Source organism: Hypanus sabinus, chromosome 29 (genome assembly GCF_030144855.1).
Source record: "Hypanus sabinus isolate sHypSab1 chromosome 29, sHypSab1.hap1, whole genome shotgun sequence".
NCBI classification, from domain to species: Eukaryota; Metazoa; Chordata; class Chondrichthyes; order Myliobatiformes; family Dasyatidae; genus Hypanus; species Hypanus sabinus.
The window spans coordinates 12869208-12880339 of NC_082734.1; the positions used below are offsets into that span (position 1 = coordinate 12869208).

Sequence of the window (11132 nt, forward strand, 5' to 3'; positions counted from 1 at the left end):
AAACTGAACAGTGTTCCTTCTTTCATTATATTGCAAAGAACTGTTATTCCTTTAGCTGTCCAGTCCTTAAATCTAGCATCCAGTTTATTCAGTGTAAAATCCATATGCACACCATTTAAGAATTGCAATATCTCCCTGTAGTTTATATTCTTTTATAATAGTTTTCCATATTTTAACAGTCCACTTCACCCATGGGTTATCAATAGTATTTATGTACCTTTGCAGGTTGTTATCAGCCAAAATTGCTCGTATGGGGATGGGAAGTACCCGCTCCTCAATGTTTTTCCATTGAGCGTCATATGATGGGTTGCACCAACATATCACAGCTCTCAACTGTGCTGCAAAATAATAATCTCTAAGAGAAGGTAGACCCCATCCCCCCTTTTCCTCGGCTAATTACAAGTTTTGAGATGAACTCCAGGCCTTTTACCTTGCCACATATAACTTGATAACATTTTGTTCCATTCATTGAATTGATTTTGATTCATCTCTATTGGTAGGGTCTGAAAGAGATATAACAGTCTGAGCAGTATATTCATTTTAATAGATTCAATCCTTGAACTGACACTAAAAAAGGAATTAGGTTCTATCTTGTTATATCTTCCATAATTTTTATATATAGGCTGATAATTGCATTCTGATAATTTTTCCAAATCTTTTGGCATAATGATGCCCAAATATTTAAAAGACTCTGTGTGCCATGCCCAGGGATATCTACTTTCAATTTCTCTTGGTGGGCTACAGTTATATGAGAGTAATTGGGTTTTATCTATGTTGATCTTGTATCCTGATAATTGACCATATTGTTCAAAGGATTGCATCAATTTAGGTAAAGAGTATGTTGGTTGCACTAGATAGATCAAAATGTCATCCGAGTAACAAGCCCATTTATGCTCTGTCCCTTTAATAGTAATTTCCTTGATATCTTCATTTTGTCCGATGTATTGAGCTAATGGTTCCAGATATAATGCGAAGAGTAACAATGACCATACACAATCCTGTCTCTTGCCCCTTTCTAGGGTAAAACTATTTGATAAATATCCATTGATTTTAATCCTAGCAGTAGGATTGTCATATAGTGTCTGTATAGTTTTAATAATTGTGTCATGTAAACCAAATCTATGTAAAACTCTGTAAAGAACATTCCAATTAACCGAATCAAATGCCTTTTCAGTGTCCATGCTTATTACTATTGCTTCGATTTTATTTTTTTTATATATGATCCATAATGTGAAGTGTCCTTCGTATATTGTCTTGTGTTTGGCGTTGTCGTATAAAACCTGTCTGATCGTTATGTATCAATGTGGGTAGAAACTCTTCTAATCATTTGGCCATGATGGAGGTAAATAATCTATAATCTACATTAAGAATGGATATTGGTCTAAATGACCCACATTCCATTTTATCCTTGCCTTCTTTTGGTATAGCTGAGATTATCGCTTCCTTCCAGCTGGGTGGCATTTGTGCCTTCTTTTAGAGCCCAGTTCAGTGTGGGGAGTAGAACAGGAATTAAATTATTTTATACCACTCTGCCGTATATCCATCTGATCCTGGTGACCTGCTTAATTTAAGCCTACTAATTGCAGTTTTTAGTTCAGCTTCAGTTATGTCAGCAGTCATTGTTCCATTTTGTTTTTTGCTTACAGTGGGCAACTCTAGAGAATTCAGGAAGGTGTCAATTTGGGTTATGCTTTCCCCTGGAACTTTGGAATATAGAGTTTTGTAAAACACTTCAAAGGCTTCTTGAATTTCACTTAGCTTAATTTTTTTTTTAATTGTTTTTGTTCTTGGATCCCTAATTCTATGAATTGTATTTTCTGCTATCTTTTTTTTTTCCGTTCCCACGCCAGTATTTTCATAGACTTAGATCCACTTTCATAATGTCTGTTTCAGAAACATTAAAATTTTCCTGATTTCTTGCATAGCCAAACTATTAATTTCATTCCTGTTTTTTAAAATTTCCTCTAATGTATCCTGTGTTCAATTCAATTTGTGTTTTTTCTCTAATTCCTTCAGCTTATTTTGTAATTCCTCTAATGTTTTATTCCTTTTTTTTCTGGTATGAGGGTATCGTTATAAGTTTCCCTCTTAAGACAGCCTTCAGAGTATCCTATAGAATGGGAGGTGAAACCTCTCCAATATCATTGAATTCTAAGTAAAGACCAATTTCTTTTTTAATTTCTTCTTTAGACTTTATTGAGTAGACTTGAATTTAGTTTCCAAATAGCATTCTTTGGTTGTAGGTCAAAATCAACAGATAAATATATAGGTGCATAGTCACTTACATCTATTGTCCCAATTCCACAGGTGTTTATTTTGTCTTTGTCTTTTCCAACTGTTATGAAATAGTCTATTCTTGTATATGCAGAATAATGAGTGTAATCCCTTCTTTCGGGGAAAAGGTCCCTCCATATATCAATTAAACCAATATCCTCAAAAAATGTATTCTTTCTTATGCAAAAATTTTGTTTCATAGGTTTTTTTCTATTGGAAGAGTCTAACTTTGGTTGTAATTGTAAATTTAAGTGTCCCCCCCCCCACCCCACATATCTGTTGTGAGTGTGAGGATTAAAAATCGAACGAGGCCTGTCAGGGCTTTTCAGATTGTCAGGTAATTATTCACTTCTCAAGAGCCAATAAAAATAAGTTAGGTTTAAGTGGAGCAGCCTTTGTTGGAGTGGGACACAGTTAAAGTGGAGAGCCAAAGGCCTTGGCTCAAAAGTTTTTAGCAAAGAGCGGTGTAAACTAAGTTTCCAGTAAGTTTCTTTCCTTCTTTTAATTGCACAATTAAAATACTGGAAAGGTCAATGGAATGCTCCTCTTGAAAGACAGGGAGACCTCCAGTGTGTCTTACAACGATACCTGCAAGAAGTGCATCCAGCTGCAGCTTCTTGGGGAACTTGTTAGGGAACTGGAGTTGAATCTGGATAAACTCTGGATCATCCAGGAGATACAGGGAGGTAGCTACACCTTAGGTACAGGACACAGCTAAGTAGGTGACCACTAGGAGGGGGAAAGGAGTAAGCCGCCAGCGCAGGGTGGCCACTCCCCTCATTAACGAGTATACAGCTTTGGATACTGTTGGGGTGGGATGACCTAGCAGAGAAAGGCCACAGCAGTCCCATCTCTGGCACTGAGTCTGGCTCCATGGCTCGGAAGGGAAGGGGAGAAGAGGAAGGAGGTGGTGTTAGGGAAACAGACAGGAGATTCTGTGGTCATGACAAGAGTCTTGGATAGCATGTTGCCTCCCAAGTGTCAGGGTCAGGGACATCTCAGATCAGGTCCACACAGCATTCTTAAGGGGCAGGTTGAGGAGCCAGAAGTTGTGGTACATATTGGTACCCACAATATAGGTTGGAAATGCGATGAGGTCCTGAAGAGAGAATATAGGGAGCTCGGTGGGAAGCTGAAAAGCAGGACCTCACAGATGGTAATCTCTGGATTACTCACCAGTGAGGGTAAGAATAGGATGACTTGGTAGAAGAATTGGTGCTGATCGATAAATCAGCCATGATGGAATGGTGGAGCAGACTTGATGGGCTGAATGGCCTAATTCTGCTCCAATGTCTTACAGTCTTGCAGAGAGACACCCAGTGCTTGCATTATCAGGCTCCACGCACAGCTTGATGTAGCCACACAGGAAGGAGGTCACTGCACTGAGGGTGACCCTTTCTCTGGAAGCCCATACACCACCCCTTTTCAGAACCCCGTCCTTCCTTGGTCTCCCAGTCGAACAGCAGACAGCCGGGTGATCTGGAGAAATGTGTGGAGGGGAGGCTGGTTCCCCCCCACCCCCGGCTCCCCTAATATATCAGCCACGGTGGAGCAGACTCGATGGGCTGAATGGTATAATTCTGCTCCTATATCTCATGGTCCAGACATGGCGGACAAAGCTAATCTGTCATTTGGTAAATGCTGAGCTGAGAATGTTGGAAATAGTGTAAGCGTTTTCATAAACCTTGCCTAAAAAATGGGCAACAGAAGCACTGGGCTCTAAGATGAAGTTATTTTCTGCTCTAGTCATGTTCTTCTTAAAATCGTGTAAAAGTCGTGCTGGATCTGTTTTCCTTGCGAATAATGCCTGTGATGCTGCTGCGAGCTTCTCACTCTACCTGTGCTTACCCATAAGGCCAAAAGACAGGAGCAGAATTAGGCAAGATTCGAAGGGTGTCCAGAGTGGGTGGGATTTTTGATCACGCAGGCACGTAGACAGATGAAAAATCACTCGGCGTTCCATTGATTAGTTCTCAATTAGTACATTGCTGAATCAGAAAGGGGTTTTGTCATTGTCCAACCTCTGAAATTGCTTTTTAAGCCTTACTGGGACAACAGTTTCACTTTCCCCGCTACTGGTGGCCTTCCTGTCAGTGACAGTCAGAGAAAGGCAGCAGTGGAACCAGGCACAAGCAGGGCCAGTCGTCCCACCGTCTGGTCTTCGGGAGTCAGAGGGATTCGGCAGGCAGATACGTCCAGGCCCCACTTGGACATCGCTGTGGTAACCAGAGTCTCTGCAGGTGGACGGTGGGGAACATCACGATCTGGTGTGGAAACACCGGCGCTCAGGAATGGGAAAGCCCACGGGGGTGGTGGATCCCAGGCAGAGCCCCCTCCCCATCACAGCAAAGCAGCGTCCAGCATCAAGGACCCCCGTCATCCAGGCCATGCTCTCTCCTCTCTACCACCGTCGGGCAGGAGGTACGGGAGCCTCGGATCCCACATCACCACGTTCAGGAACACCTTTTACCCATCAGCATGGATAACTTTACACATCTCAACACTAAACTGACTCCACAGCCTACGCTTGCCTTCAAAGACTCCACTACTCGAGTTCTCAATATTTCTTATTTGGTTTTACTGTTATTTGCACTCTTTATCTTTTGGTTGTTCGTCAGTCAGTTATTTACAGTTATCAAACATTTTTATTGAATTTCTTTATTTCCCTGTAAATGCCTGCAATAAAATGCACCTCAAGGTAGCGTATCATGATAAATACATAGAGTGACCACTTTATTTGGAAACTCCCACACCTCCTGTACCTAATACTGTAGCCACTCTGTGTATCTTCTGCTGCTGTAGCCCATCCGCTTCAATGTTTGACTTGTTGTGTGTTCAGAGATGCTCTTCTGCACACCGCTGTGGGTTTTTTTTTTGAGTTACTGTTGCCTTCCTGTCAGCTTGAACCAGTCTGGCCGTTCTCCACTGATCTCTCTCATTAACAAGGCGTTTTCGCCCTCAGATCTGCGACTCACTGGATGTCTGTTTTTGCTCCGTTCTCTGTAAACTCTAAGACTTGAGCACAGAAATCCCTCCGAGATAAACTAGCAGCCTTACGACGGGCCCCCATGGATAAAATCAAAATGGCCTGGGAGCAGGATTTAAATATCTCCTTATCTGAGGAGAGCTGGGATTCAGTTCTCAAATCGGTTAACTCAACCTCTCTTTGTGCTCGCCACTGCCTTTTACAGTTTAAGATTGTTCATGGAGCCCATATGTCTAAATCTAAACTATCTCGATTCTACCCTAGCGTTAGTCCGCTCTGTGATAAATGCAAGAGGGGCGTGGCCTCTCTCATCCATATGTACTGGTTCTGTCCTAGCTTGGAGAAATTCTGGAAAGATGTCTTCACTATGTTATCGTGTATTCTGAATCAGCACCTAGAACCAAACCCCTTAATTGCTCTGTTCGGTTTTTGGGGCGAGACAGATTTATGTCTGGGTCCGACCAAATGCCGAATATTATCCTTTGCCTCTCTCCTGGCTAGACGCTTGATCCTCCTCAGATGGAGAGATGCTGCCCCACCCACTCATGCTCAATGGCTTAACGACATCATGGCCTGTTTGGACCTCGAGAAAATTCATTATTCAGTTCTCAATTCGGATCTAAAGTTCCATAAGGTCTGGGGACCTTTTATCGAGTACTTTCATAACCTTCCTCTTGACTAGGGTTTTTTTTTTCTTTTCGGTCCCTTGCTTTCAGCTCCTTTTTTTTCTGGTAGAAGGCATTACTATCCTCTGTTGCTGAGTGTATTCACAGTCTGGGAGCTTGGCTGTCCTGACTTATACTCTCTATATTGTGTTGTGGTTGGTCTGGAGTTGCTGTTGTTTTTTCTTGTGTTGTGGGGCTTGGGGAGGACACTAAGTTTACTTGTCTTTAATTTAGGTGCTTTTTTTTTGTTAAATTCTCTTCCTTTGTAGCATATTGTTATTGTATGCTTAATTTTGCACTGTTTTAATGTTTCTCATTGGGATTTGGGGTTTTTAATTTGTAACATGTTTTGAAAAACTAAAAAAAAATTTTAAAAAAAAGAAATCCCAGCAGTCTCTGAGTTACTCAAACCATCCCATTTGGCACCAAGGTCAAAGACAATTATGTCACCTTTCTTCCTCATTCTGATGTTTGGTCTGAACAACAACTGAACCTCTTGACCGTGTCTACATGCTTTTATGCCTTGAGTTGCTGCCACATGATTGGCTGATTAGATATTTGTATTAACAAGCAGGTGTACAAGTGTATCTCATATAGTGACCACTGAATGTACGTACATTGATAATAAATTTACTTTGAACTTTGAACCTCTGGTGGGTCAATTCAGCCAGACATTGAAAACGACTCTGCCAGGCTAACACCTGATTCACCTGTGGGATGTCTGTGCAAATGTATTCACAGGCTAATGTGGCGGAAATTGGGCTGAAGGTACGATTGTCTGTCTCAATCTGGTGTTGTCTTTGGACAGCTGAATAAGTTTGGTATGGGCCCCCAGATCCTAAGAACTTTCTACAGGGGCACAATTGAGAGTATCCTGACCGGCTGCATCACTGCCTGGTATAGGAACTGTACTTCCCTCAACTGCAGGACTCTGCAGAGAGTGCTGCGGACAGCCTAGTGCATCTGTAGATGTGAACTTCCCAGTAGTCAGGACATTTACAGTGACAGGTGTGTAAAAAGGACCCAAAGGATCATTGGGGACCCGAGTCACCCCAACCACAAACTGTTGCAGCTGCTGCCATCCAGGAAACATAAAAGCCAGGACCAACAGGCTCCGGGACAGCTTCTTCCACCAGGCCATCAGACTGATTAATTCATGCTGACACAACTGTATTTCTATGTTATATTGACTGTCCTGTTGCACATACTATTTATTATAAATTACATTTAGACGGAGACGTAACGTAAAGATTTTTACTCCTCATGTATATGAAGGATGTAAGAAATAGTCAATTCAATTCCATTCATTCGTGGTGGGCCATCCAATCTTCTTCCTGCCTGCCCTGTCACAGTGGGTTTGACTTAATGAAGTGCCTGGTACATAATCTGTTTCAGACTTCCTTGTTCTGTTTGTGTGGGGCCCGTCGTTCCCTGTGCTAAAGTCCGCTCTGTGCCGCTCCTCTGGGTATCTATGTGTGTGGAAATGATATGCAGACCAAATTTCCTGTACAGCATCCCAGGACGCTCATCCTGTTAGTAAAGCCCCATTGCATCATCTGTCTATTCCATCAGCAGGAAAACAAACAAACAGGTAAAATATTAAACTCATGACAGTTTATTAACTGTGGAATTGTTTTAACAAACTGTTTCCACAAGGCACATTAGTGTTCCAGTGAAGGTACAGGACGTTGAGACATCACAGTAATGCCGGCCCTCGCTGGTGCTCTGCTACTGGGGATGTGTGGCTAGTGCTGTCCCTCACCAAGTCATGCCTGAAGTTAGACCATCAGACACGGGCAGAACGAGGCCGGTCTGCACCGCCGTTCCATCTCCTGCCTCTCTCCGTGATCTTTGACGCCCCCAAAGACGCTAACAACCTCCGTTTTACTGTTGCATGATTATGAATGGACCCTGCTCTCCTCTCTGCCCCACAAAGCTCTGGAGTATTTTCCACCCAGGCTGCCTCGTACACAGAGACACCTTCTCGGACAGTGCTGTCCCATAGAGCAGAATCACAACGCTGGATTTTGATTATTTATTGGTAACAAACCCTTCCATTCCAACAAGTCCACGATGTCTAATTATACCATGTGACTAATTAACCTACTAACCCATATGTCTTTGGACTATGGGAGGAAACCAGAGCACTTGGAGGAAACCCACATGGTCCCGGGCAGCAGCCGGAATTGAACCCGGGTCACTCAGGCTGTGGTGGTGTTATGCTGACCGCTGTGCTACTGCACCACCCTGAGTGCCTTCCGCTAAAGTTCAAATTTAGTCTCGAGGCAAGACTGGAAAGACGAAGCTGCTTGCAGGGGAGGCGAGGATGTAGGGTTATCACCAAAGTCCTATTGTGGAAGGGAACTCACCCTGTCCAGTCGAGATGTGACGGCAGGGCACTAGGCTCTGGAACAACCTGTCTACTTTTATCAAAGCAGGGGAAATGTATAGAAGAGATCTTGCCACACACTCCAGCAATAAATTCATTAAATACAGGACCAACTTGAAGCAACGCTTGCAGAAATTTCAAAACCATTTGCCAGACATCAAAATTACATATTTTTAAATTACAAGAAATTTCAATTATATCATTCAGCTTGCAGTCAATCTCGAGAGAGTAGGTTTGTGACCAGAGTCTATCCAAGCTCCACATTCTACTTACCCTCCCAGCCCTTGTCCACCCAACCCCATTTCCCTCTCCCATCACAATATTGTCTCCGCTATTCTTAAGTAATACTTGCAGGTTTCAATGAGAATCCCCCCTCATTCTCCTCAACTCCAGCAGGCACAGGCATAGCCATCAAACACTCCTCATGCGTTCAGCATTTCCTTCCCAGGCCTGTTCTCCCAAATCTCCTCTGGACCCTCCCGATAAACTCGAGTTTTAGTTGATCTTTTTTGAAGGGCCTTAAGTGCAATCTTCAGAATTCACTTCAAAATATAAGGAGACGCACTTTGAGGACGGCACTGCTTTCGCACGTGTAGCAGATGACAGTGAGGAGTCACTGCAGAGTGCTTTCACTAGGTAATTTCCTTTCATACAGTGGGCAGCACAGTGCCAGAGACCAAGCTTCAATCCCGTCTGTGATCGTGTGGAATCCCACCCCCCAGGTTTTCTCCCACCTTCCTAAGATGTTGGCTGGCTGGCTCGTTGTCTGCTGTAAGTGTGTGTGTGACTGGTAGAATTGGGGGGAGGATGATCAGAACGGGTGGGAAAAGAAACACATAGCTAGGATTAATGTGGGATTAGTGCAGATGAGTGGTTGATGGCCAGCACAGAGTCAATGGGCCGAAAGGGCTGTACGACTTTTAAAAATCCACAATTACAGGAGCTGTCCAGCTGCTCCCAGGACCTTCTGTTCTATAGGGAAGCGTATGCTGATTCCCATCACAACCTCCACCTTGCAGCAAGGACCTTCTTCTTCCCAATCGCTGGAATACGAGCTTGCCAGCAAGGGAATGTGGCAAGGTGGTGATGAGAGGGTGATAATACATTGCTGGTAAAGTCTCATGTCATTTTAACCATATAGCAACTACAGCACGGAAACAGGCCATCTCGGCCCTTCTAGTCCGTGCCGAACGCTTACTCTCACCTAGTCCCACTGACCTGCACTCAGCCCATAACCCTCCATTCCTTTCCTATCCATATACCTATCCAATTTTTTTTTAAATGACAATATCGAACCTGCCTCTACCACTTCTACTGGAAGCTCGTTCCACACAGCTACCACCCTCTGAGTAAAGAAGTTCCACCTGGTTTTACCCCTAAACTTTTGCCCCTTAACTCTCAACTCATGTCCTCTTGTTTGAATCTCCCCTACTCTCAATGTCAACTCTATCTATCCCCCTCATAATTTTAAATACCTCTATCAGGTCTCCACTCAACCTTCTACGCTCCAAAGAATAAAGACCTAACTTGTTCAACCTTTCTCTGTAACTTGGGTGCGGAAACCCAGGTAACATTCTAGTAAATCTTCTCTGTACTCTCTCTATTTTGTTGATATCTTTCCTATAATTCGGTGACCAGAACTGTAGACAATACTCCAAATTTTACGGTTGAAAGTATTTGAATTCTTTTCTGTAGATGATATAAGGCAGTGATGATGAACCTTTGCAAGAGTGTGTCCCTAAATTGGTGATAATTTTTTAAAAATTCTCTTACAGGCCACAGTAATTTCAAGCAGAGATTATCATTTGAATTAGTAACAATAATATCGGCTTTTTTTTAAAGGGAAAAGAGTGAGTCTTGTTGCTTATTCATAGTTTTACTATTAATAAAAGTCTAACAGAGACAGATTCAAATAAATGTCGACTGTTTACTTTTTCTACAGACACTGAGTTCCTGCAACGTTTTGTGTGTGGGGCATTTTAGAGAACCTGTTCAGAAATTATTAATATTAATCTTTTAAAAAGGCAAATGCAAAATAACATCACTTCTAAGTAGTAAATCATGAAAAGTCTGCAGGGATGCTGGAAATTAAAAGCAGCACACACAAAATGCTGGAGGAACTCAGCAGGCCAGGCAGCATCTATGGAAATGAGTAAACAGTTGATGTTTTGAGCTGAGCCCTTTCTTAAGCCCTGAGAAGGAAGTGGGGAAGATGCCAGAATAAAAAAAGTTGGTGGGGGGGTGGGGAGAGAGATAGCTGGAAGGTGATAGGTGAACCCAGGCAGGTGGGAAGGGGTCGCGGGTCTGATTGAGTCAGAGGGCCTGCAGTGATCACAGAGGGGGAACAGTGAGAGGGTTTCACTGAACGCCTGAAGGGAAGATTTAAACATCTTCAGTGTGGGCATCCCTCGAAGGGACTTTCCAGTGGAACAGCAAATCATAAACACAAGAGATTCTGCAGATGCCAGAAATCCAAAGCAACACGCACAAAATGCTGGTGGAACTCAGCAGGTCAGACAGCAACTATAGAAATAAATAGACAGTTGGTTTGGGCCTAGCATTGTTACTGTAAATACTAAATTAGACAGCGTGTCTTATAGGTGGAGTGAGCTAGGCTTTTTCTCTCTGGAGCCAAGGGGGATGAGAGGTGACTTGACAGAGGTGTATAAGATGATAAGAGGTGTGGGTCGAATGGACAACCAGGGAACGGAGTTGAGGAAAAACTTTTTCACCCAGAGTTGTGGATCTATGGAATACTCGCCTCAGAAGGCAGTGGAGGCCAATTCTCTGGATGCTTTCAAGAAAGAGTTAGGTAGAG

General features: G+C 43.0%; 1 protein-coding gene across 7 annotated transcripts in view; it reads right to left on the bottom strand.

Annotated features, from left to right (window-relative positions):
* LOC132383002 (uncharacterized) overlaps positions 1-11132 on the bottom strand; it is a 93667-nt gene that overhangs the window by 31263 nt on the left and 51272 nt on the right. The window lies entirely within an intron of this gene.